The sequence below is a fragment of the Neofelis nebulosa genome, chromosome 15 (genome assembly GCF_028018385.1).
Source record: "Neofelis nebulosa isolate mNeoNeb1 chromosome 15, mNeoNeb1.pri, whole genome shotgun sequence".
Taxonomy (NCBI): domain Eukaryota; kingdom Metazoa; phylum Chordata; class Mammalia; order Carnivora; family Felidae; genus Neofelis; species Neofelis nebulosa.
The window spans coordinates 35,925,642-35,952,745 of record NC_080796.1 but is presented as its reverse complement, the minus strand read 5'-3'; positions in this window follow the sequence as shown (position 1 = coordinate 35,952,745).

Genomic DNA, 27,104 nt, shown 5'->3' with positions numbered 1-27,104 from the left:
GCTGCATTCATTCATTCATTTAAGGAATATTCATCTAGCATCTGTTATCCAAAGCTCCATTCAAGGCCCCAGAGAGCACAGTACTGAACAAAACGGATACAAATTCTTTTTCTTATGGAGTTTACCTTCCCGTGGGACAAGACTGAAAACAAACAATAAAATAAATAGAACATGTAATTAAATGATGGTAAGTGCTAGGGAGAAAAACAACCAGGGCAGGTGAATTCGGAGTTACCTGGGTGAAAGGGGAAGGAAGAGAGTTGTTATTTTATTTTATTTTATTATTTATTTATTTATTTTTGAGTGAAAGAGAGCATGAACAGGGAAGGGGCAGAGAGAGAGACAGACAGACAGACAGAATCCCAAGTGGGCCCCACACTGTGAGCACAGAGCCCAATGCAGGGCTCAAACTCACGAACCGTGAGATCATGTCCTGAGCTGAAACCAAGAGTCTGACGCTTAGCCGACTGAGCCACCCAGGCGCCCGAGAGTTGTAATTTTAAACAGGGTGATCCGGGGAGAGTTTGTTGAAAAAGTGTCAGATGAACAAAAGCTAGAAGGCAGTGAGGCTTTGAGCTTTGCGGAAATCTGGGAGGAGAACCAGCCAGGAAGAAGGAATTGCAATGGTATAGGTCCGGAGGCTGGGGTGTGCCTGGAATGTTCAAGGCACAGCAAGAAGTCCAGTGTGGCCCATGTAGAATGACCAGAGAGAGAGTATTAGGGGAGAGGGAGCAGGGGGCTCAAATCACACACGTCCCTGTAGGGACTTGAGCTTTTTCTCTAGTGAGAAGAGGACCCACTGAAGGATTTTGAATGACTGAGTGACATATTCTAACTTCTATTTTAATAGGATCACTTGGCTGCTTTGTGCACTATATAGGATACGGGAACAAGAAGGCAATCAGGGACATCAGTGAAGAGACAATTGCGATAATCCAAGTGAATACTGACGGTAGCAAATCACCCACCAAGGTGACATGGAGTGTCCGTGCAACTGCAAATTCCAGAGCCAATCTTAGATCCCCTGAATCAGAATGTGGGGTCCTAAGACTCTGAAGTTTTCACAAGTACCCAGTACTGCGTAGGTATTGCTAGACTTCAAGAACCATTCTTCTCTTCTCTGGTATGCCAGTTATCGATCTATTGCCTCTTAGCTCCAAATTCACCCTTCACTGCCTGCTCGGAAAAAATATGTATGGACCCTTTAAGTATTTTTGCTTTGCCCGCTAGCATAACGCAAAGCTTTGCGAGTAGAAAGCATGGAGAGACATGGCGGGAGGAGGGGGATCTGCACCCCCGACTGGTGCTCCCGTTCGGCAGGATCCTGCATCGAGGGCGATGTCTCCACTGCTCCACTCCCGCACACGCCCAGATTCTTCAGCATCCAAAGCCTGCAGGGCAGACGCCTTCTTTAGCACCAGCCCCTGTAGCGCACGTGGCTTGCCCAACTTCTGCAGAGCGTGTGGCTTCTTCAGGGCCAGGCTCCCGCGGTCCAGGAAACTGCTGCTGAAGCGCCGTGGCTTCCCGAACATCCGGGTCCTTCAGTGCGTGGAGGCCAGAGGCCCCCTCCTCTATCAGCTTCCCCCAGGACCTCAAATTCTATAGTAAATGCCTTCGGGGAGACACTGCCTCCTGAACAACTTTCTCTGCACCCTAGGGAGCTCATTTATGATGAGGTCTATGCTCATCTATGATGAGGCAAATTTCCAGCAAATTCCATGGACACAGCTACTCCTTTTCCATCCAGGGGGCCACAACCACGCTCTCCCCCAACAACGTCGGAATCCCAGCCTGGGGAGTGAGCTGGAGCCGGGCGTGGGCAAAAGGCAGAGAATTCTTCCTTAGGCTCCTATCTCAGCCCTGAGTGTAATAATTGCCTCTTTTGACTGCTTTTCCTATGTTTTTAGACTTCTCTTTACTTATCCCTCATTATTCTAATCACCTGTTACAGTTAACAATTCTTTATATGAACATTTTTGTGTTCAAATTACTGTGCCGATTCTCTCTTTTGATTAGACCCTGACTGACTCACACAGCGTTACATACCTGGAGGGAAATTTAAAAGTCCAACCTCTAAATTGCACACCTAAATGTTTGGAAATGGTTGGATAATGGAGACAAACCTCCCATTTTTATCCAATTGCTTGGCAGAGCTTTATGCACGATAAATAATTATTTCCTTCTGCCTCACTGCTGTCTGTCTTCAACCAAAGAACCTAGAAAGCACAGTCTCTCCAAACCGCTGGGGTGCAGAGCCTCACAGAGCACTTCTGCCCGGCAGGTGGAGAATGACAGACCAGCCCTCCGATATACAGAAATAATCCCTGAGCAGAATCAAGGATCTTCTGGAAGGTTCCTCCAGTACCCATATCCTTCCCACAAAGCAGAAGCTTTTTTCCACTCGTCACCTGGTTTCAACTGGATAAACTGAGGCTGCCTAGACTCAGTAGAATTACCTAATGATTACAAATACAAGCTTTTGAATCAGACCCACTTCTCGCAAACCAGCTCTAGGACCTTGGGCAAGCTACTCAACCTGTGTAGTGCCTCAGTTTTCACACAGATGGGTGAAATCCGCGTAATAGCAGATTTTGCTCCCATAGGGCTGCCACGAAGAATACATGAAATTGTACACCTGGTAAAGAACTCCGTGTACGTGAGGCGCTTCAACCGGCACCTGCAAAGGTGGTTGTGCCGGCCGAAAAGTGTGAGTCGACATGTTGCCGCGTGTTTAGTCAACATGCTGTCCGGGACAAGTCCGTTCGTCACCAAGTTGGATGGCCAGTTTGGGTCCCAATAGTCCAAGCTTGTGCCGCTCAAGGGTCGGGCTTGCTGTGTCTGTGCTTCCTCCCTCAGCTTTGGCTCCTCCTGAGACCACCCACCTCCAGACCTGAAGAGTCGCGTAGAAATGGCCATTCTTGAGACACGTGACCTCTAGCGACGATGTCTCAGAAAAGTCGAGAAAGCACGGTCTGAAAGAACAATCGTTTGGGCCACACGCGTAATTTTAAATGTGCTACTAGCCACATTTTACAAACGAAAAATAAAGCAGGTAAAATGAATTTTAATAATATTGTTCATTTAACCATGAATATAATATATGTAGTATATGTGAGATATATATGTAACATTATCATTCCAAAATGTAATCAATATTTAAAATACTATCAAAATATTGCATATTCTTTTTCCCGGTCTTTGAAAGCCGGGAGGTATCATACACTTACCCTTCTCAATTCAGGCTCGCCGCATCAAGTTGCTTAATAGCCACGCCTGGCGAGTGACCACCGTATTGAACGGAGCACTTCCGGATGGTCCAGCCCAGACCCTTCATCTTAAGAAGAAGACCCGGAGGCTTAAAAGATTGTCCTTCCTAAGTCATGAAACTAGAGAGTGGCAAAATCAGGATTGGAATCCAAGGCACCTGACACCCGGGTTTAAAACCAGTAATGGTGATGAAACTTCCTCTTTATTAGCTGTGTGACTCAAGGCAAATTTTCTTACCTCTCTGAGCTTCAATTTCCTCTTCTATAAAATGGAAGTAGTGATTGGTTCTCAAGAGTCGTGCTAAGGATTGAAGAAGGGAATGGATGTTAAGCGCTCAGCCCACAGCAAGCACTGGCTAACGGGAGTAGGAAGTTATTATCATCAGCTTCACCAACCACACCCTCGTTCATCCCACCTCGTCTTACTCTAGCAGGAAGTACAGAAGAGATAGCCTCCCAGCGCACACCACTGGCTTTGGATGTGGCCTTAGTCTAGCCAGCATGAGCGATGTTATGATGCCGCACACACCCATCAAAGCTTTGGCACAAGCAGGAAGTTGATTTTCCTTTCAAGATTCTCTTCATTAAAGGAACCGTGATGCATTCTAAAAATTTCAGCAAGAAGAAAAAGTTACAGAAAGAAGAGTCATTGAATGCCCCTCCTATCCCAGGCCCTCATGACCCTGAGGGCTCCTGATTCACCTGCTTCCCCTGTTGACCCTCCTGGCCCAGCCAGAAGCCGAGGTACTGGCTCAAAGGGAGATAATGTCATTTGTTGACATTTCCCAGGTGACAACAAAGTCAGGCCCTCTTTTAGGGATCCTAGTCTTTGCATATAATTAGCAGATCAAATTACCCTCAGGGAATTGAGGCTTGACATTCTTCTTTGTCGAGAGGAACCACAGCCTCAGAGACAGGGGGTGGGGACTGAACCGCCTACACTTCTCTGGGCCTTTCTTCATGTGAGGATCTTAAATGGGGCAGCGAAAGAGGAAGGAACCCAGGGGTCCAGGGTCTACTTCTCATTTGCCTTAGCAGTTTATTTCCATGGATGTGTACTCTGAAAGTTGGTGCATAAACTGAGATCAGCAAATGGAACACTTCCACTTTCACTGAACGAGGGCCCATTGGGCATCCTACCGTTTGTAAAACGGGTGGCTAAAATTTTTTTTTTTTTTTTTACGTTTCGAGGAATTTCAAATCTGTTTGGAAGAAAATGCGGAAGAAGCAGGTTCACATAATACTGATAGAGATAGCAATATGATCTAAATCATCACATTCATTATTGATATATAATTACAGCTGTATCCGTATTAATAGGATATAAGATGGTTAATTTCAAGAACCACAGACAGAGCTGCTGGTGTGCTTAGGGGTGAAGAGGTGTGAACTGACATCAGGCTGGAGTGACAGGTAAAAGGCTTGAGGGAGGTGGCCAGGGTTGAAACGGCAAGGCAATCGAATTCAATGAGATGGAAGGAAATTCCAGGGGAGGGAGTGCGGAGAGGTGGCAGGACGCCAGACTTAAAAGAAGGAAAGTGGAGGCCCGTCTGGGGGGCTGAAGCGCGGGACGAGGTACAGGAGAGGTGGGAACAGGGAATCAGGTTGGCGAGGCAGGCTGGGCTCTACTTTCTCCACGGGCGGTCGGCTTTGGCCCCCTGTCCGTGCCCAGCCCTACCCTGGGCCTCGAAGAGGGAGATGTTTGCAAAGCCCCCACAAGGCCCCTGCCCCAGCCTCAACGCCAGGCTTGGGAATTTGGTCACAGATTTGAATTTTATGGTAATGAACCCTCAGGCTGAGATCCTTGCTGCAGAGAACACCTTCCCCTCCCCCCTGCACGTCTAACCACAGGTTGTTTTCTTTTTTTTTTTTTTTTTTTTCCAACAACGGTGTGAGAGATGCCCGTTTGACCATGAAGTACAGAATCAAGAGCAGGAAGGAGAGTAAAAGTGAAAAGTGGGAGAAGAGACACTGGAAAGAGACGGAGAAAAGAATGTATGGGGAATCACTGCCATTAGGGTTCTTGGGAGTTTGATAACTTTTTTTTTAATGTTTTTTGTTTTATTTTTGAGGGAGAGAGAGAGAGAGAGACAGAGCATGAGTGGGGGAGGGGCAGAGAGAGAGGGAGACCCAACGCTGTCAGCGCAGAGCCCGATGCGGGGCCTGAACTCACAAACCGTGAGATCATGCCCTGAGCCAAAGTTGGCGCTCAACCGACTGAACCACCCAGGCACCCCTGAGAACATTATCTTTAATGTTTATTTTTGAGAGAGAGAGAGAGTTGGAGAGAGAGAGAGAGGGCATACACTAGTGGGCGAAGGGCAGAGAGAGGGAGACAGAGAATCCAAAGCAGGCTCCCAGCTGTCAGCACAAAACCTACGTGGGTCTTGAATTCACGAACCGTGAGATCATGACCTGAGCCGAAGGCAGACGCTCAACCTACTGAGCCACCCAGGTGCCTCTGAGAACTTCTAATAAATGTCATTTTACCGCTTTGCACCCTGGGCTTGGCTTGCGGAAGAACACGTAGTGATAGGTCTGTGAAACCCGTGAACTGACAGGGAGGTGCCTTCCATGAAACTGGGGGCAATTTTATTTATATTCGACTTTTAATTTCCCGAAGGCATTTTGTCTCACATTTTATGTATATGAATAGCTGCTTAACCTAGGCTTGCAAAATAAACAACCATCATGGGAGCTGATTCTAATTACCTCCTGCCCTTTGGGTACCTTTTTTCTGCCCCCTGTAAATAATGCTTGCACTTTCAGACTTCTCTTTCCCTTCTTCCAGAGATTTTCTTAAGAGTCTGGCAGGATTATTTAAAACAGCGCAAAACAAACAGCCAACCCTGGAAAGCAAAGGCATCCATTCAGTTGCCTTTGGCCTTAAAAGTCTTCCCGATGAATCTTCTTTAATTTCCTGGCGAACTTCTTTGCTATCTGGACGTGGTGCTAACAGCCAACAGGCAAATGAAAATGTTAGCCCAAGAATTCCCATCACGTGAATGTGTTTGAGTGGCTTTCTTTTCTCATCCTCCGACTTGGATCCCGCTCAAGCCATTCACACTTTTCTTCACGGTAGATGCCTTCCTGAAGTCACACCTGAAACTTAGAAAGAACCGATGTCAGCCCAAGGCAAGTGGTTTCCTCCGTCTTGGTGTCTTTCCCTTCGCTGCAGAGCTGAAATCAGATGAGTTGCTGACATCTGGTGGTTACTAAGCAGAGTGTAAGCTCAGTCTCAGAAGGTCTTCTACCTCCGGTTACAACAAATTCCCCAGCCTCCGATTCTTGGAGGCCGCTTCTTGCTCTAAGAACATTTTTGTGTCCACAGGGGAAGCGAGAACACAGACTAAGACGCAACAGAAACAATCCCCCCAGCGCTGAAAAGATGGGTGTTGGCGGCCAGAACGAAGTCTCGGCTTCCCGGGGCATCCAAGACTCCTTGGATCTTCCACAGGGTTCGGCTTTGTCCCAACACACTTGATGAGCCAGGGAAGGTGAACAGCACAGGGGGAGTCCCTTTTGGGGACCGGTAATGGTTTTGCTGCTGCTGGAAATTTTCCTACTCCCCTTGCTGCTCAAGTATTCTAAAAAGCTCTCGTTTGTTTGGGGGCAGAGAGTGGAAAGCGATTTCTGAAGCATGCTGAATTCTTCTAGTCTTCTGTCTCTCCACTCGTTAAGTGCATCTAGGAGCTGATGGAAGTGCGATGAATGGACCTCAGAGCTTTGCTCGCGTAAGTTTTTTGGACTCCGTCTCCAGAGGACGAGGTGGAACGTTTGCTCCGCACGGGACAAAGGCACCCGCCGCTAAGGGTCTCAGAGCCTACGGTTATGTCAGCCAACTCCAAAACTCGAGACCGGGGCAGAAGGCTTCCCCAAAGCTGCAGGCGGAAAGGAGATTCGTCACTCTTCTAAACTGCCATTTGATCTCTTCACAGCTCTTATGACCGACCACGTGCATTTCGCTTCTTCGTTTTCTTGGGTTTTGCCTGCCTCTTCTTGTTTGGCCTTCTCCACTCAACCCTCCTGGTCCCCAAACTGGAAAGTCAAATTTGAAAGCAGGGAATGTGGCTCTCCCCTCCGCCATCTGTCTCCCCAGCCCCTGAAGCATTGTTGGGTACGTGGTGAAGTCCTCAGATATTTGTTCAAGTAGAAACAAAAAGGCAAACGCTCCTATGCTTCCTCCTAAAGTCAAAAGGGAGTCCCTACTTCACCTTTTCCCCTAGAAAGCCCACAGGAAGGTCATGTTCAGGCCAAAACACCTCCAAGGGTCCCCAAAGGGTGACTGGTGTGAGCAGGGATGAAGGTGGCCGTCACCATAAGGCCTTCTGAGTGCTCCAGAGACAGAAATCTTCACGGGCAAGGTTGAGTATATTGCAACATACGTTCTTGGTGCTAAATTGCTCTCTGGGTGTGCATGAGTCTGTGGGGGCTGCGGGAAGCATGTTGGAAAACTTTCCCTGTGTCTCCAACTAAATGGTTTCCTGAGGAAATGAGAAATGGAGGTGGGGTGGGTGGGAAGGAATGAAAAAATTCCAGTAAGGAAAAAAAAAAATGATTTTTTTTTTCCCCCTTTGGAATAGGGAGAGTTATTGGCAGATCTGAAATCCCAGGGTCTCTTTGTATTAGGAACACAAAGCACTTGAAAAAAAAATTTTTTTTTACTTTAAAAACATGGAGTATGAGACACTGGAATAAGCACTTAAGAGATCACACTTTTATGCTGAGGGGTTTGGGAAAGCTTGGCCCAGAACCATGGGAAGCCAGGGTTCTGTCCCTCCCCCTCAGCTCAGCCGAGCAGGTCCTCTCTGACAGCCATTAATATGGTTTATGGTTAAATTGCTGGACCCCATGTGGACTGAAAGGGCCTCTTTATCTTTAAACAAACATATGAGGAAGGAGGATCTCTCCCACCCCAGCCTAGACCTATATTTGTGAGACCACACCACGGGTTTTTCCACCCAACCCAGCTATCAATCTTCCCTTGTTTGAGCTTTGAGAGAAAAAAAGAGAAGCATGGGAAGTGGGGGACATAATCAGAAAGGGACTTTGGCTCTATGTTAGCAGAGCGGAACAGAACGAACTTGGTCTGGCTTTTCTTGAAAATGGATGGAAATTTGAGAAAATCAAGGACTCCCATGGGGACTCTTTTGACTCTCCCTCCACCCAAAACACCACCCCTACCTTCATCGGGCTTCCGGTACCACACAGGCTGGTGCACGGGGTCCCTGCCGACAGCACCAGAGGCCACATCCGAGACCCGGGCTTAGAGTGTTATCAGCAGCGACAGTCACGGTGGAACAGAAAGCCTCTGGTAAGTGTCCTGTGCCCACAGCACCGTGCTAGACGGTGTCGGAAAAACTCACAGCCACAACAGAGCTTCTAGTCCGAGAAAAACCTAACAGCCTTCTCAGGGAGCAACGGTATGCTAATGACAAGGTTATTTTTGCTTTGTTTAATTTTATGTGTATCGTGGGGCCACGTGGTGGTGAAGTTCACAAGTTTTCTGTGTGGGACAAAACCAGGTTAGAACCCTGGTGCTTTGACCCATGAATGTGTAACCCTGAACAAACGGTACGACTTCCCTGTGCCTCTTTCCTCCTCTATGAAATGGGGATGAGCACAGTGACCACGCAGAGTTGTCGTAAGGCTAGAATGGAGTCCCATGGGAACCTGCCACGAGGCAAATTCTCGGCAAATGGCTGCCGTTGGGGTTGGGCAGAGACCCAACAGCATCTGGGGAGGACCAGCTGTGTGCAAGACAGCTTTCAGTTCTTGACACATATTACTCATTTCACCGCATAGGAATCCTATGTGGTAAGAACTATTCTTATTCTCATTTTTATAGATGTGAGGAAACTGAGGCACCCTGGCCCGTGATCACACAATTACTAAGCGGCGAACCCAAGTTGTCTGGTTCCGGAGACTTCCTCACAAAGGGAGGTGTGGTTGTTGATCTAAGTAACGGTGCGTCCATTTCTCTTTAAAACACCTGAGTGGGAAGATTTCATTACTACCCTCCTCATCTGCTGACACCAGGCTCTGAACATCCAACATCAACTGAACTCTGTCTCCTTGGACAGGCCCCAGGCTCACTCTGGACGGCTGACCTCCATGAACATTTACCCTTGCCCTGGCCTCCCAAAAGGGGGACGGTTACATAAAGTAATGCTGACCTACATTCTTGGTCAGGTTGCTTCTGGGTCCCCAGAGCAAACACCGAGGCTCACCAAGAAAGAAGCACAAACTGATGTCCGATTCACTTTTACCCCCCACCCCCACCCCCTACCATTAGCCCAACTTGGCCTCAAATCAGTGGATATTGACTGGTTTGGCTTTGCCACCCTTGTTCCCTCAAGGGAAGACTGGCTCTTTAAACACAACCCAAAATGAAACAAAACAAAACACATAGCAACACAAAAGCTTATAATTTCTGATTTTTGTGGGAAAAAAATAAGTTTGCAAAAAGTGGCTATAACTACAGAAGAGTTCTTTGAAGAAATTGCTTAATTTTCAAATACTTAAACACTATCAAATAAGAGAACATTGCCAAATGGGGTTCTGGAGACAAGATTTAATGAACAAGTGATAAAATCTAGTAATTATCCCATTCCATACATATAATATTTGCATAGATAAAGTTTGGCTCCTCAAATAATTAAACATCATTCCCTACAAATTTGTTTTGCTAATTGCCTCAGGAGATACCGTTTCAAAATAAAAAAATGAAAGTCTGATTTTTTTAATCTAAATTATCCAAATTAGTGGACATCTTACTACTGAAGTTCTGTGGTTATTAGCTAAAAAAAAAAAGAAAAAAAAAAGAAAAGAAAAATGTTTGCTGGGTCTTTTTTTTAAAGGATACTCAACAAAGATACCAACTAAATCTTCTCTGGAGTCATTAGCATGAAACAAACAAAAGCAGCGACTGAGGTTCAGAGTCATTGATGCTGTTGTAATACGTGCCCATTCCTTACAATGCCCCCAAACCACTACTATGTAGTTCTCCGAGAGGAGTCAGAAGTCCAAGTTCAAATATAGAACTACCACTGGATCGCTTGAGGAGAGCCAAAACACCCCTTAACTTATCCAGGCCTCAGTCTCCTCCCTCCTGTAGATGAGGGAACCATCTCCGTAGGTTCTTCAGAGATGGTGATGATGATAATGTGGTGGCAGTGATGGCCGTGACGGAGGTAGCCCCTGCTGTCTAGTGAGTCTTATCATATGCCAAACACTCTTTGAAGCCTTTGACTTACATTAACTCACAATATCTTCCTGGAATGCTGGACCAAGGATCTTTCCCCAAACTCCTGTCCATTGTGCACTCTTGAACAAAAGACACTGTGGTAGACTGAGTTTTCAAAAAGTAGCCTCAACCAGGGGCACCTGGGTGGCATAGTCGGTTAAGCGTCCGACTTCAGCTCAGGTCATGATCTCGCAGTTCACGAGTTCAAGCCCTGCGTCGGGCTCTGTGCTGACAGCTCAGAGCCTGGAGCCTGCTTCGGAGTCTGTCTGTCTCTCTCTCTCTCTCTGTCTCTCAAAAATAAACATTTAAAAAAAAAAAAGTAGCCTCAACCCAGTCTTCTATCCTCCAGCCCCTTCGAAACAATGTATTTTTGACACTTTTCTCATAGATAAGTGAGGTCTGTGTTTCCTCCACTTGAATCTGGTGGGTTGGTATCTATGGCAGAAGTGACACCATGTGGCTTCCAAGGCCAGGTCATAAAATGCATGACAGGTCCTGCCTGGGTCTCTTTAAGATGCTTACCCTTGAACCCAACCATGAGGCTGTGAGGAAGCTCCAGCCGCAAGGAGATACCTTGTGTAAATGCTGCACCTGACATCTCCAGCAGGGCGCCCCGCCAACCACCAACAGTGATCGCCAGTGTGAATGAGGATGTCTGTGATTCTAGCTCCAGCCACTGAGTCACCACTAGCTTTCAGTTCTTCCTAGTGCCGTTCCCATGCATCATATCTCTGTCCCCACTATGGGCCCATCGTGAATTCATGATCCATAGACGTAGTAAGCATAATAAAGCAATAGTGCTCTTGGGAGGGCATCGCACCCCTGACCTCTCCACTCCTCCATGTATCCACCCCTCGGCTGTCCCTCAGTTCTAGAGGACTATATATATACAAGTATATGGCCCAATCTCAGGGCAGGGGGGCACAAGCAGGTTGGTAGACGCCTACAAGCCTACTACCAAGGTAGAAGTCCACACCTGCCCTGTGGTGGGCTCAGGGCCATTTGGGCAGGAAATTCCCAAGAAGAGTATGGTCTTGGGATGGGAGACCCCCCTCCCTTGTCCTGTGGGGGGAAGAACACTGCCAGAGGAGGGCCAGAGCGAGGCCCTCTAGAGCATAGGTCGTAGGGCAGGGGTCTAAAGCAGCAGGGCCTTCCCTCGACTGCTTCTTAGAACACAGGAGGCTGTAAAAGACATACCCACTCTGGCATCTTTACAGAGCAGCGTGAGAGGAGGAAGTGTGCAAGGGCTTCTGGAATAACTTTACTCCCTCATCGGATGTTCTATACTCGTGCCCACACCATGCTTGGGAAGAGGATTAGAGTTGGGAAAGGAATTAGAAGGACGTTTTTGTAGGCCATCTCTAGAATCTCTTAGTCTCTTAGCATCCTCTCTCTCCCTCCCTCCCTCTCTGTCTCTGTCTCTGTCTCTCTCTCTCTGTGTCGGATCTTCCTGTTTTTAACAGAGCACACACTTCCTGTTTTGTTCTCCAATCCAACTTTGCCATCAATAGAGCCAGAAATGATATTTTGATCCCCATCTGCCTCCTTACGCATAAGTACCAGTTGGTTAGAACTAAACAAAGGGGAAGCGTTGGAGACCGATGAACACCCCCAAACCTCTAACATCAAGCGACTCTCAAGAATTCAGGTCTTGAGACCCTCCACACTTGCCCCTTTCACAACTGTGCCTTTCAGAGCCCTGAGGAGACCAGGCAAACTGGCTCATCCTTCCAGGAACGATTGCATCAAATGGGGGAATGGAAGCGAAACCACATCAATGTCTGGATATAGTCCAAATCTGTATTCTCGATATTGTCTAAAATGTAAAGGTGTAAATGATGATGAAAAGACTAGGAAAGGGTAAAATGGGGAGACAAAAAAAGACTTACAAAGGAGAAAATGGAAATGTATTTCAGGCCTGGGGGCAGGATTAAGGATAGAGAAGGGGAATCTCCAGCACTTAATGTGAGCGGCCTTCAGCAACACTCCTCTGCGCTACTCACAAAGTCAGGAGGCACTGGGGGTACAATGAGCCCCTGGTGTATTCTCTCGGTGAGGGCCAGGGGAGCACAACACAGCTCCACTAAATGGGCAACTTGGCTCACTGTCATCCTTCCTGCCTCCTCCCCCATCACCATTAGACTCGTCCTTCAAAGCAAATTCCACTTGACTTGTTAACTTGTATATGCATAGTAAGTTCCTGTAAGCAGGCATCAGTGAAAACGTGCGTGAGCAATTTAGGTGGAAATTCAGCTGCATTACACTTATTAAATCGTCTGGCAGTCTACACACCTAGTTAGGGCTGAACTACATTATTAAGTGACGATAACAATAGGGTCAGGTTATACGTGCTGGCATTAATGGGAGAACTTGTTTTCAATTAGCAAAATAATGTCCCGAGTATGTATGCATGTGTATAAATACACAGTTCACATGGACACGCTTACCTGTAAGACAGGCTGGGCTGCACGTGTGAATTTGGGAACCAAGCAACAGGCAATGGAGAAATTACGTTTGCAAAGAGAAATGAAGTTCATTATTCCCCACTGTTTTCCATGACTTGTATTCTGAAAATACCTTCTATTTAGACAAATGTGACCCGGCAGTGGACTTTGCTTAAAGATTATTTTGGTTTTCCAGGAAATTTGTTTAACTAGCTTAGATTCTGAATGAGGGAGGAAACTGTAAACTCAAAACCAATTAAATGCTGAGCTGTTGAGAAGCCCTGGCTTGCAAAGCTAGAGAAAGTCAGAAAAGTGGGTGAAGGGGAATGCAATAAAGTTCACTGCCCTCCACTGAGGAGGTTAATAGAAAGGGAGCCAGAACAAAACCAGAAGGTGCCATATGCAGTCTCTGCTCCTTACTAGCAGTGTGACCTTGGACATGTCACCCGACCTCTCTGAGCAACTCTTTCATCCTTCATAAAATCGTGATAATAAGTCTGCCTTCCCCACATCGACGGGTGGTAGAAAAACGATAAAATAGATGAGGAAGTCTCTTTTTTAAATATAATATGTGTAGTATTAGGCTCCGTGCATAATTTACTGGACTTATAATTTACTTCTCCATGTATGCTGTGTATGATATTCTCTGCCAGATTATAAATTCCATTCTTATATGAAGCAGCTGTATCACACCAGCACTGGCTTTGCCCATTCTGGTGGGGATATATATTCATACTAGTACTGATGTTATAAGGACTAGAAAATCAGATATCTACCTTTTCACCCTTGACACTTAAGGACTGTTAGGGCACAAAGTATGTATGCTATTTAATAGAGGGCAAAGCAACGTATGTAATTGAAATTAAACCTCAAGGGGTTCCAGAACAGCTGCTGGTGACATCCTATTTCCCTTACTGGAGATTCCTGGTTCTATGGTGGTGTGGTTCTTCTTTGATCTTCTCTCCCTCTATTTCCCCTTTATTCTTCTCCCCTCCTCTACACTCGTCTTTCCCATCTCCCCCTCTTTCCTTTGGCCCCACAAATGGCCTCCTGGGTTAGAAAGTTACAACCCCCTGCTCTATAACTGTATTGCTCAGGCCAGGGGCCATGAATCACCGGCAAACTGTTGACAATACAGAATTTCATCAACTGCCATCCGTCCCACCTGGATCCTAAGTGGTTCGTGTGCACGATGACATTTGGGAAACGCTGCTCTAAAATGCAGGCTCCCGCACATATGCACATAGAACCAGGCTTTCGCCAAGCGACTGGCCAAACAATCACTGTGAGCGGATCATCAGGTGATCCTATGGCACCTTTTGCTTCTCTCGTCCTGAATCTCTTTCTGGCATTTGTTTATTCTGTTCCTCTTCAGCACCTCCTCTGGAGGGCTGGGAATGGCGAATTGAGTGGGAGTCGTTTCAAGGCTATTCTTTTTAGCAAGTTGGGTAAAAAGTTCAGTGAGGAAGGAGTTACAAAGCACATTCTTAGGAGGGTTTTTGATTATGAGTGCAACCCAGATGTTAGCTGCAGTCACCCAGTCACATGAGGTTTGGGTGACATTAGCTCACGCTGACTCTGTAATGTCCCACCAGAAGTGGATGTGCTCCTCAAGACCGTCACGCATTCCTGGGGGTGTCCTTCTCGGGGCCACTCTGGCCTCGGAGCTTGTATCTCTAAGCTCGTGAGCTCCCTCTTCTCTCATCACCTGCATCTTTCTGTCCTCCCCCCACCCCCGAGTTGGACATAGAAAACCTGCTGTGTCCTTGATCTCTCCATTCCCCATCAGTGGGCGTATAAGGTGCTGATGTTCAGGGGCCTTAACTGAAGGTTAGGAAATGGGTGATTCACACCAAGTCCTATAAAATGGCCATTGGACACTTTTGCTTAAGGTCCTTGGCCAGGGCTCCACTCTGTAGGTCCGGTTCCCACCTTGCTGCCCTGTTCACCCTCTTTCCTCTCTACCTCCCTCCCCTCAACTGTGCTCTTCCCTCCCCCCAAATTCCTGTTCCATTTCTGATCCATGACAGCTTGGCAATTCGAAAAAAATTTGCGTTTTGGAGACACTTGCTAACCCAGACCCTCAAGTTTCCAGATTGTTTTCTTGAACGAAGTTCCTTCCCTACAAAGCCCCCTAGTTACGGCTGCTCAAATTATAATTTTGCCAAGGGTATTAGGCTGTGGTGGTGAGGCTAGACTTTTCTCAGGAGACGTGGGCAGTCCTGGGCTGGTGGTATGAATGAGCGCCAGAAACCGGAAAGGTTGGAGGAGAGGGGAGAAGACTCATTTAAAAAAAAAAAAAAAAAAGACTCAGTAAAAAACTACACAGAGAACTTACTTCTTACTGACTTTCTGGTCCCCAAGTAAACACATTGAACTGATTCTTCTCTACTCTCAGTGAACGTGTCGACTTACCATAATTAAATCAAATTCCATCCGTTTTCTTCCTCGCGGCTCCTGTGTCTCATCCACCACAGTCCACGGCTCCTGAAATCTACATACCTCCGTAGGGCTGTGGGGCTTTGCACAAATTCCTGAACCATTCTGAACCTCAGGATCGACAACTATAAAATGCAAATAATGTTATTTCGCAAGGTGTTAAATGCAACTTTCCCAGTTCACTCTGCATTTTGGCTGAGACCCCAGAGCTGGGGACAATAGGTGTTAGGCGGCAACATATTCTAGAGAGAGGCGTCCAACCACGCATGTAGGGAGTTGCTAACCAAGGGGAAAACTGGGTATGGGTCCTGCAGTACAGCATCCCCCGCTTGCCTCTAGGTAACCCTAGACCAGAAAACTGATTTGAATGAAACCAGAGAGGATGGATGGTTTTCCCTTCCTGCTCACCTGCACAGAGAAGGAAAGGGGGTTCCCCTCTCAAACCAAGTAAGGAGACGCTGTGGGCGCTAGTGAAGAGTTTGTGGGAGCAAACGGCCTGTGTCGTCTGAGTCTTGCCTGAGAAACACCTAAAGCTTCCTCTCTTGGCGAAGCAAGTAAAGAAGGCCATGGAAGGAGCTGTCTGTACCTCCAGCTTCAGTGGTGCCAGGATGCTGGCTTTCCCAGGATCAGGCTTGAGTCACCTCAAAGGAACCTGCCCAGGGTGACTCACCGTGTCCCTGTGCTTGTCCGGAATGGCAGGATGAGGTGGCTCCCACGGAAGGAAGCGGACACATGCCCTTATATGCAGATGTGTGAGTGTCCCATCGAAGGCAGACTCACTGCTGAAGGGAGTGGTGTCTCCAGACACCCCATTAAGGTGCCCAAGGAGAACAGCCAGTGGGTGGGTCCCGCATGGAGCCGACCCCACATTCGCCACCGGTGGAAGGTGTTGCCCTTCTCTTCTACTCGTTCCTCACCTCCCTGGGGAGACCGGACTCAGCCAACGTGAGCGACAAGGGAGGAGAAAGAAAAGAAAGGAGTCATGTCACTCTTTCCTCTGCAGGGAATACAGAGTCTCCTCACCCGCCACCCACCCCACCACAAGATCCTCCTCACTCCCACCATCAGTGCTAGTCCCGGACATGAGGCTGGACCGTAGTTCCCGGCATTACTTTCGGTCAAGCTGGGCTCCGATGCCTGACTTCTGGGCCACAGGATGTAGGTGAGAAAGATAAGGGACACTTCCAGGCCTCTCCATAAAGTCCCCTGCGTGATCCTCCGCTGTTTTCCTTCTCCTCCCTGGGTGGTCGGGGAAGGCACAGGTTGAAGACAGCAGAGTCAGAAGTTGGAAGGACCTCGCAACTCTGAGTCAGTGTTCAGAAGTGAACTGCCCTCCCCCCCAGTGGACACAGGTGCCAAAGCTTTCTTATGCTCAGGAACCAAAATTTCAGGGACCTTGTTTTGATTTGTTTTGTTTTTATTACCAGAGCCTGGCTTGGCCTGCCCTAACAATGCAGCAGACTTCTAGGCCCAGAGCAGGCCTGATCTGGCAGTGCTAGTGAGGGGAGAAGCTTTAAATAAGATGAGATATAAAAGGGTTTTGTCGTTGTTGTTGTTTTAAAAAAATTGTTTATTTTGAGAGAGAAAGGGAGAGAGAGAGAGCAAGTGCGAGCGGGGGAGGGGGAGAGAGAGAAAGAGAGAGAGAGAGAGGGAGAGAGACTCCCAAGCAGGCTCCACGATGTCAGCACAGAGCCCCACGTGGGGCTCGATCTCACAAACCGTGAGATCATGACCTGAGCAGAGATCAAGAGTCAGACACTTAACCAACTGAGCCACCCGAGATAGCCATCCTATCAAAACCAGGAAATTGACATCGGTGCATTGTGTTTGTACAGTCCTGGATCATTTCATCACACACGCAAATCCACGCTAATGGCAGCTACCAGGAAAATCGAGACACAGAACCATCATTCCTTGAGCTTAGAGATTTCCCTGGGGTCACCCCTTTGGAGTCACGTCACCGCCCTCACCACCACCCCTCTCCCACCATCCCTAACACCTGACAACCACCAACTTGCTCTCTGTTTCTATACCTGCGTCGTTTGGAGACTGTTACAGAAATAGATTCATACATCTTGTGACCTATTGAGATGAGCTTTTTGAAAAATCGGCATGACGCCCTTGAGACCCATCCACGTTCAGCGTGTGAAAAGCCTATTCCCTTTTCTTGCAGATAACACACCATGGTGTGGATGCACCACCTCTTATTTAACCATCCACTTGTTGCAAGACATTTTGGTCATTTCCACAAAGGTAGATAAATCAATAAAGCTGCCCATGCCCAGGTTTTATGTGCCTGCTTCATTTTTTCCAGGATCAATGGCCGGGAGCATGATGGCTGAGTTGTACGGTTAAGTATGTCCAGTTTTTTTCTTTGTTTGCTGTTCTTGGCGTGTGTGTGTGTATGTGTGTGTGTGTGTGTGTTTAAAGAAACTGCCAAACTACTTTCCAGAGTGGCTGTAACATTTTAAATTCCCACCATTTAGGAGGGATATAGATTCCCCACAGCTTTGCCGGCATTTTGTGGCCTCACTGTGTTTAGTTTTAGTTGTTCCAGTAAGAATGTAGTGAGATCTCATTATGATCTTAATTTTCACTTCCCTGGTGGCTGGAGATGATGAACGTCCCATCTTCTCATGGTCTCTTTTGTCCTTGTGTATCATCTTTGGTAAAATATTCCTTCACACTGTTTGTCCAATTTATCATTGAATTGTCTGCTTTTTTTTAAGTGTTGAGTTTTGAGAGTTCTTTATGTATTCTAAATGTGAGTCCATTTTCAGCTACGTGGTTTGCAAATACATTCTCCCAGTCTTTAGTCTGTCTTCCGTCTAATTTACCAGTGTTTTTCCTTTTATAGATCATGTTTTGATGTCATGTCTAAAAACTCTTCCCCAAGCCCTATGTCTCAAGGATTGCCTCCTATGTTTTCTTCCAAAAGTTGTATAATTTTACATCTTATACTAAAGTAAATGAGCCAGGGGCACCTGGGTGGCTCAGTCGGTTGAGCGTCCGACTTCGGCTCAGGTCACGATCTCACGGTTTGTGAGTTCAAGCCCCGCATTAGGCTCTGTGCTGACGGCTCAGAGCCTGGAGCCTGCTTCGGATTCTGTGTCTCCCTCTCTCTATCCGCCCCTCCCCCACTCATGCTCTGTCTCTCTCTGTCTCAGAAATAAATAAACATCAAAAAAATTAAAGTATATGAGCCATCGTGCAATCATTTTTGTACAAGTTGTGACATGTAGGTCAGTTCAGGTCTTGCTTGGGGATGTCCAAATCCTCCAGCCCCATTTGTGGAAAATGGTCTCCTTCCAGTGAATTACTTTTGCACCCTTGTCAAGAATCTATCGGTTGTGCTTGTGTGGGGCTATTTCCGAGATGACAATTTTGTTCCATTGATCTAGGTGCTTATCCTTCTGCCAGGATTGCACAGTCTTGATTGATATTATTTTGTTAATAAGCCAAAATGGCTATCCCAGGCTATGGATCTGCCTAATTTATCATCCAGTAGGAAGGAAAGTGATCCAACAGGGTTTGGAAAGAGTGGCATAAAAAAGTAAATTTTCTTCCTGTTAAAATCTCACCAAGTCCAGCTTGTTTGATAGGCAATTACAATTATCTACCTCTTGGAAGATTGTGTGTGTGTGTGTGTGTGTGTGTGTATTTATTTAATGCATCATGCATGAGAAGCATTTAATATTGTGTCTGGGTTAAGTCCTCAATTTTGTTGTTTGCCATTAATATTCAATATTATCATTACTACCTTCACCATCCATGCTTTTCTCTGACCCCTTTCTAGGGGTTACACAGAGAAGCTAGCATTTCCATTCCTCAAACACATCTCTCAACTATGCTTAGAAGTTAAAAATTGCCTTAAGGAAACAAAAAAATCTTGCTTAGCATCTATTAGCCTTCCTCACCCACCTTGAAGAAAAAGGAAATTTATCTAGACAGGTAATAGACCCCAAGATGGAAGGGCTGAGCAGGCATTCCCTCTCGACCCTCACAGCTACCCACCTGTCTTGTGCTTCTTCAGGTCGGGAGAGCGAGCTGTGCACCCGGACGCTGTGCCCAGGACCTGGCCTCCTGGGTCGATGTGGGGCTCTTTCAAGGGGACCCACAGTAGCCCAGGCTGAGGGCTGCAGGGAAAGAAGTCACTCATGTTTTTCAAGCCCTCCTCAGAGCCCTCTCAGCCCTCCAGCACGGATCTCGAGGACCTAGATTGGGAATCCCTGAACCTTAGCCAAACCCACCAAGGCCTGGCTTTGCTCTCCCAGCTGAGGACAGGCTTGGGAGGCCACACCGCTCAATGGGTTAATAAGGATTTCCAGGGCCGGGGAAGTGAGGGCTGCAGCAGCTGGGATGAGGAATGGGAGAATCATTATTTTTAATTTCAGCAAGTCCATGTGTTAATAAAGAGGTTGGATGAGATGTGAGGACGGTGGTGGCTGGGGGTTGGGAGGGGGCGAGAGCAAAGCCCATCACTTCCTAAATGTTTGCTGCTAGGGCAGCCACATCTTTGAAACCAGAGTGGAGAATTCTTCAAGTCTGGTAATAGCAAACACTCTTCATCATGCCCTTCAGTGGCTGCTGACTGCAGACAGCTTTTTTCCCCTTCAACAATAGAAGAGATGGGAAAGAAAAGGCAAGCTTTTGGCCTCAGGGTTTTTTTTTTTTTTTTTTTAACCACTGCTCTTTCCCGCTCCAACCTACATCTAAGAGGGAGGGAAACTATCTTTTGTTATCACTCAATCTCCCTTAAATTTAAGAACAGCTGGGGATATTTTTCATGATTCATTAAATTCACATCATTCCAAAGAAATCTTCCTGCCGATTTATCTTTACCTCAGCAGTTGGGGCTCCAGGAGTGTGCAGGCTTCCTGAATGCCGTCAACCTGGGTCCACTGTTTTGGGCTGAGTCTGTGATCTTTCATGCTGGAATATCTTTTTTTTTTTTTTTTTTTTTTTTTTTTTTTTTTTTTTTTTTTTGAGGGTGAAAGAGAGCAGGAAAGGAATCAGGGTATTGAAATGAATCTTTCCAGTCAATTTTTCCCTTTCTGGAGATAAAGAGAAAGTCGTATGGCAGTCACAGCTAAAGACTAAACCCCAGCTAATGTCCTCAGCAGGGAAGAATAATTAGTAAATTCTCTAATTAGAGTCCTGTTTACATTTCTCTTTTCATAGAGGCTAATCCTTGTGTTTAAAGAAGATATTCTGCCTTGATTAAAACCATTGGCTTTAATCGGAGTCACAGCAGAGTCCATAGTAAATGCAAATATGCTTGTAAGTATCCATTCACTCACTCACTCATTCGTGGAGGCCCTTATATGCCTAGCACCAAATACAAATATGACATGATCCCTACCCCCGTGGGCTAGGGCAAGCACAACAAACAGGTTTCACCTTCCACGCCAACTGTAATCCACCGGAGAAGGTTTTCTAGAGCATTCGGAGACCATTTCCTGGTTCAAGAGAAAGGACAGCTTTACTGGATAATTGGCATCCATCAAGAGGGCAGGAAGGTGGGGCATCCTGAAGAGGGGGACACCCACCCACCCCCCCAGGTCATTTGTTGTACACCCAGGGAGAACGAACACTGCCCGAAAGGCTTTTAAATGCTCTCCTGCAGTCCTCACAAAGCACACAAATGGAAAGCTGGGCATGATTAGACATGGTTGGTGAAGCCCTGGGACAGCCCATGTCTTCCTCAACCCTGGCCTTTCCTTCTTATCGATGTTCAAGTGACATAAGGGGCCAGGCTAACTCAGCATGTTTACATGAGGATACCTGTAATTCAAAACTCTCCACTACCCTAAGTGCTTGTGCTATATGGGCAGCACAGCACAGAGATGAGAAGCTTGGGTTCTGGAACCCATCGTCTGGGCTATACACTGGCTCTGCCTTGCGTAGCTGAGTAAGATTAGGTGAATTACCTAACCTCTCTGTGCCCCAGTTTTCTAAACTGTGAAGTGGGAGAGAATACCTACGTAATGGATTGTTAGGACTAGTAAAAGAATTCTCATGGTGCCTGGCTTCTAATAAGTAGCACTGTGTGTGACCATTGGTGCTGTTGAGGACCTGCCGCCCTCCCTCTACACCCTCTCTTTTGGTTTTTCCTAATAGAATTACGTGCAAGTGAAAAGAAAAAGAAAGGAAACCAAAAAAAAACAAAAAACAAAAAACCAAAATGCATTTCTCTGTTTGGACTTAAAGAAAGTCCCACATCTGAGAGATTCACTGAGGACTCTTCTATAAATACCCAGTGTAACCATATCTGCCTCTTCTGGAACGAAGAACATTAAGCTTGTATTTCAACAAGCTTTCGAGGAACTTGATAGTGCTGATACATTAAGTGATAAGTAAGAAGCCACGGGCACAGTCACTATCCCTGAATAAGCATAAAATTAAAAGCTTAAGGAATTCTGGAAAATTATTGTTTCACTAACATTAATGGGCAAAAACCTGTCCCCTCCACATTGTGCATAGCCTTTCCAGCTGATGGCCGACGAATGCTACATTCGTGACTTCCTTCCAAGTATAGACCTTTGGAGAGGACACTATAGGACTGTTCAAAAAATTTATCAGACTTGGCTTCTGCCCTCAAGGAGCCTGATTGGGGAAGCTCCTAGTACACCCATCAGAAGGAGGAAACTGCAAAACCAAGTGTTACCATAGGGCCTCTGATTGCCAAAGGGGCAGAGAGTGAAGAGGGGTCTGGCAGGGCCAGGAAAGTTCAAGAGGACAGTAGGATTTGAGAGCAGATAGGCAACTCATTTGCCTAAGTAGAAGTGTCTAAGTGGAAAAGAAGGAAAAGAAACCAACGGGTAACCTACAAGAGACAGAGTCTTCTCAAACACCTTGTCTCATTTAGTCCCCCCAGAATGCTCTGGGTTGATACTAACTTACCATTTTTATAATGAGAAAATGGAAACTAATAGCCGGGAGGTCAAAAACTCCTGAGACTTGAACCCAGTTATGGCAGACCCCTACTCATTTCCCACTCGATCTTGCTGTTTCTCTGGAAGCATAGAACTTGAGAGTGTCAGAAATACAAGGTTTCCGCGATGAAAAGACAACAGCCTCCGGGGGGAAAAACTATAGGGGAGGAGATTGGGCATGGTGGGTGGAGAATCTCTCAGAGAGGAAAGTGCCAGCTAGAAAACACCCTGTGTAAGGAAGAGAAGGCAAAGAGGGGCAAGATGATAGTTTTTTGGTTGATTTTTGTCTTGTTTCTGAGTATGTGTTTATTTGTACAGAATCTTGTGAGGCTCTATAAGGACTTAATTTTGAAAATTTAATTTTCAAATTTGCCAAATTTAATTTAATTTAATTTCCAAAATTACCATTTGGAATCCTTTTACTTCTTATCTTCTGTATATGCGTCCAGATTATACAGACAATTCTCCACAATGAGGCCAAGCTACCACATACAAACTGAGAACTTCATTTCCAGCCTTGGAATAGTCTGCCCCACCTAATTCTGTCCAAAGTTGCCCATTGGAAATGAAGGTGATCAGTTCGGGCTTCTTTGTCCAAAAGATAAGTGAGAGGAGCAAAGAAGGGCAAAGGCGTAGTTTACGAGCTCACAAAATGCACCCCTGAATCACTCAATGAAACTCGGAGTCAGAATTCCCTTCCTAAAACACAAAGCTCTTTGTGTTACTTGCCTGTTTAAAACCCTTTAATAATTTTCCATTTCTTTGAGGTTAAAAGCCAAATTTCTTAGCTACATGATACAGTGATTTGGGACTCAGGCTTTGTGAGGAGACACAGCTGCATCTGAATCTTAATCCTACAATTTACTAGCTGTGTTACTTGGGGCAAGTTGCTTAATCTCAGTTTCCTCCTCCATAAAATGGGTTAACAAACTAAACCTATTTATAAGGTCCTTGTGAAGACGAAGTGATGCAATCCATGTAGCCATTAGTTCTGTGGTCTAGTGGGATGGTCAATACGTTCACCTCTTATGACTTACTAGCCCCATTGGTCATCTTACCGCTACCTGCTTTTCCAAAGTAATCCTTTAACGCTCCCTTCTCCTTAGCATTTCCAGCCACACTGAACTTCATTTCATTTCTTCTAAGGCAGTTTTCTCTTTTACCCTGGGCCTTTGCATATGCTATTCTTTCTGTTTAGGATATTCTGATTCCTCCTCTTCCCATGGCTAATTACTAGTTATCTTTCTACCTTAGTGTAGACATCCTGCCTTTTCTGACCCCAGCAAATTGAGTCGGGTGTCCTTAAGGGTATGGCGTTCCCATGGCACCTCATACATCCCATGCTGTAGCACTTTGCACACGTGATTGTAGTTGTTTCTTTGCCGGAGTACATGGTCCATGCAGGCTTAGTGTGATAGCCCCAGCAGTCTAGTTAGTGCCTGGCATATAGTTGAGGTCATTGTGGAACAGAGATGACACCAAATGTGCCTGTGGTAATAGTGGGTGTTTGCCTAAGCCCCTCAGCCCGGTGACTTCCAGCCTCAGGGACCCTAGTCCTTCTGTGGGTCTACAACTCTTCAAACCCTCTCTCTGAGTCCACTCAGTCCCACACCAGAGAGCAATGGACAGTGTATCGTTGGAGGCCATACCCAAGACCAGCAGGACCCTTGTTAAAAAATTATTATAAAGAATTTCAAGATGGTAACAGGAGAGCATTAAACCAAGTGTGGGGCCCTCCTAACCATGGCATGCTGTGCCATGGCACAGGTCCCACACCCATGATGTCACACGCCCAGGGCCTGCCCTTCTCCACGACCCTGGGTCCAGAAGGATCCGACACATTCTTTCCCACCAGGGCACTAGGAACCAGTAATGGTATCTAATGCTATCTCCTCAGGAATCAAATGACCTTTAAGGATTGCCAACCGGGGTACCAAGCTTAAAGCTAAGAAAGGAATTAGTGATGTAATTTCTGTCCCCAGTGGCCGAGATAATTTTGCACGGGGCTTAAAGAGGCCGGCAAGAACCTTACATCCCATTATTTTGCTAATACTTCCTCACACGTTCGTCTTCTGTTTTAGTGTATATGCGTGTGTAGATAGCATACACACACATCCTGAGCTGAGAATGTTTTTTTCTAACCTCATTATACCCATCAGCAAAATGAACACTGACGTATTAGTTTGGGGGCTTCAGAGAGATGTCCTGAGGCTTCGTGTTAGTGAAGAGCTTAGAAATCTTCCATCAGAACAACCACGTGTCCACAAGTGAAGCAATGGACTCTAGAAATGCAACTGTTAGACTTTTGTGACAGATACTTCGTGATAATAGAATGCCATGTGGTTTCAGAAAATACGACATTTCAGTGGTTCTCAACCCTGTCTGCTTATTAGAATCACTTTGGGGAAAGCTTCCAAAGCACGATGAGCCTGGGTTCCCGATCAACTGAATCAAAATTTCCCGAAGTCTGGCAAGGGCACCAGTAGATGATAAAGCTCTCCAGGTGGTTCACATGTACAGCTGGATAAAGAGGCACTGTCCTGGCTTGGACAGGTTCTGGAACAGGCACAGGCATTCCCGGCATGCAAATTAGCATCGTCAATTGAACCTCAATCAAAAGGTGATGAAAATCACGTGCTGTTTAATAGCCTCTTAATTTAAATCCACACACGAGGAGGAGAGCTGCTCATGTCCCCCGTCAATTATGATGTATTTGGAAGCAGTGAAATCCCTCTACAAAAAAAAATAAATAAATAAAAAAGCCTTAAAACTAACTTAAGCATTCAAATCATCAATAAAATATAATATCAATTTCATCCCATGGCACAAATTCCAATTTCCATGAAAACTGCCCAACCCTAAAATATATCAAGAGCTTCTTCTAATCACAGGAGATGTATTCTGTAAAGGGCCCCTCTTCTGGGATGGCTAAGTCCGCAAGTCACTGTTTTTACTACAGCTGAAAAATTAATTCCTTTTTAGAAATATTCTCATCTTCTCCTAAAAGAAAAAAAAAAAAAGCTTTTTTGATGTAGAGTGACGGGATTATGAAGTGACCCTCTGGGTCAGAAGGAGACTTTTCTTTTTCTCATCAAGGAAATCAATTTCTAAAGTCCAAGTCTCTTAAAATAATATATTCTTGTGGCACGCACGCAGCTTTTTTGATCTGCTATGAAAAGAATAAGAGGTAAAGAGGATCAGGGGTGGCGATGGAATATTATAATCTGCCACACTCACACATCAGCCTTTCACTAAGTAATTCCAGATAAATTGAGGATTTACATATTTAAGATTAAATGGGGGAAAGAGTAGCTGATGCATAAATATGGGAATATAAAAATATTTCTGGAGCAAGTTAACTCTTAAAACTTAAAGTTACTTGGTGTTTCTTTTATTGTTCCGCGTGGAAGTTTAAGGTTTATTAGTGGCTAACCGAGATCATCTCTTTCAGATCAATTGCACTGACAACCCACCCTTAGGGAATGTTTTTCCCTGTCCTCCGTAAAACCCCAATTACACCAACAAGTAACAGTTAAATGCATACAAAGGCGCATAAATACAGCAGATGGAAAGCAGGAGGAAGCAGCTGGAAGTGTGTTTCCCTCAGAACTGTTTTTAACAGCCTGTGCACAAATCATGCCTCTCTAATGCAGAGATAAAAATAAAACATAAATATTGAAAAGGTTACTGGTCACAGCAACAAGATGACATGAGACACTGCGATCCTCCCCGGTTCTATTACCCTCGGACCACTCTTCGATGCTCTCCCATCTGGGGCTTCCGAGAGATCCTGAAAATCATATTCAACCCCAGGATTTTGATTGTACTGGGAGCACAACTGCGTCCTGAACCCGTCCCTGCCACAGTTCCCAAGCATCCGGTGCCTGTGTGGCTCTTGTTAGACCCCCGTTAGGACCCCCAAAGGGAGCCACGATTTTTAACTTCCTAACAGCTCAAAATACAACTTAACCAAGCAGTGTCCTTCCTTGCTAGGACGCGGATCCCACACTGCTGAGAATCCTTCACTGTGTAGGTGCTTTCTAAAAAACAACAACTACGATTGCAGAATATGTATCTTTCGTGTATGGAGGGAATTCTGACCCACCATTGAGTAGGGGAATGAAGCTTGGGCCCTTTTTCCGGTGATGCTGACATTTTCTTAGGCTGCACCTACCTCACTGTCTACTCATTTATCCTTCAAGCGTTTTCTGACCGCTAGCTAAGCCCAGGCTTCTATGGCAGGTGCTAAAGGGAAGGGAGTGACTATGGTGAAGAGGGTAGGGAAGGAGCATATGGAGGCAACAATGGCGGCTCCTGAGATGCTGGCGATGCTTTCTTTCTTGACCCGAGTGCTGGTTTACTTGCTGTTTTCTTCTAATAACATATTAAGCAGTACAGTTAGGTTGTGTGCACTTACATAGTCATATGCTACTTTCACAAATTAAAAAAAAGTGAAAGTGGGGCACCTGGGTGGCTCAGTCTGTTAAGCATCTGACTTCGGCTCAGGTCAGGATCTCACGGTTTGTGGGTTCGAGCCCCCCCGTCAGGCTCTGTCCTGACAGCCTAGAGCCTAGAGCCTGCCTCAGATTCTGTGTCTCCCTCTCTCTCTGCCCCTCCCCTGCTCATGCTCTGTCCCTCTCTCTCTCTCTTTGAAAAATGAATAAACATTAAAAAATAAAAACATGAAAAAATGTGAAAGAAAGAAAAAAGAAGAGGCAAACATGAAAGACCCAGATAGGGAGTTTTCAATCGAGTAGGAAAGATACTTCATAAA